This window comes from Penaeus monodon, chromosome 19 (genome assembly GCF_015228065.2).
Source record: "Penaeus monodon isolate SGIC_2016 chromosome 19, NSTDA_Pmon_1, whole genome shotgun sequence".
Lineage (NCBI taxonomy): Eukaryota > Metazoa > Arthropoda > Malacostraca > Decapoda > Penaeidae > Penaeus > Penaeus monodon.
This window is the reverse complement of record NC_051404.1, coordinates 46,230,307-46,231,538: the sequence shown is the minus strand read 5'-3', so window position 1 is coordinate 46,231,538 and position 1,232 is coordinate 46,230,307.

Sequence of the window (1,232 nt, the reverse complement as noted above, 5' to 3'; positions counted from 1 at the left end):
AGTAGATTATGAATAAATAAATCTGCCGAAGGCCATTATTACAGTCACACTCACTTATACAATGGAGTTTCTAAAATCGAAACCAGGAAAAGATGAGGTTTATTCTCTCTATTTCCGGATTCTCAAAGAATACTCATGATTTATATTTTGTCTAAGATTAACTGCATGAACCACTGCTGATTAGAACCTCAGGACAAAAGGGTTTGAAAAAAAAGTGCTAAAGTAATCAGACAAGATTCGAATACGATTCAAAAGAAACAATTTTGTTTTTCAAGTTTCGGTTCAAGGTAAGATATTCCGTGCCCTCGCTAAATTAATGACTGGCATATTACACCCAGAGAAGACAGTGTAACAGTAAGGACAGTAATAAGTTACTCATCGACCGGTGCAGCTGTTTGCCAGTTGATGTCCGTCATTAATTTTGGGAAGGGAATCCATTTAATATATCATGTCGCTCCGAAAATGGCCTTGTTAAATGCTCTGTGATCCTACTTGGTTACGACTGCAATGTATGAGAATAGTTGAAAAAAAAAGCATCAAAATGGCATTCATACCCATCTTTAACTGCAGAATTAAATTTCGAATATATTTTACTGGTCTACAGTTTATGATTTCAAGATATCATCTCGGTTTTGACAAGAAGAAGAGAGGAGGGGCATCACCTTTTCATACCTATATTTCTGGCATCACCGTATTCCCACATACATTTCTGACAATAATGTCATTTTCAAGAAATTGCATAAGACCCAAAAGGATAATGGTGTCAAGTCACCTAAACTAAAAGACGGAGCTGAATGGACGCCAACGAACCACATGGGATCGATCATTCATACTTTCCCACAGAGGAGCTTGGAGTGTTTACCGGCCACCTGCAAGCGTCGTTTATCGATGACGTGAAGTCGCAATCGAGACGCAGGCAGCAGTCAACACCTCCGACCTTGGGACCAAGATAATGACTCGCGAAGCCCCTACAGTCAGCCTGCGGAATCGAAAGCGGATGAAGCCATCACTCGAACGGCGGCGAGGCGGCTCTTTGCGGATCAAAGTCTCGCGAGGCGGAATACATTCGACGCGAAGTGTCGGTCGGGCGTCGGAAAGAAAGATGAAGGGGGCGATACAGGACATGCGTGTGATCAATATTTAGATTTAAAAAGAGAGTGTACTATAAAAGATATACAACCGAGTACACATAGGTATATACACGTGTTTGTTGGTATAGCACATACACAGCT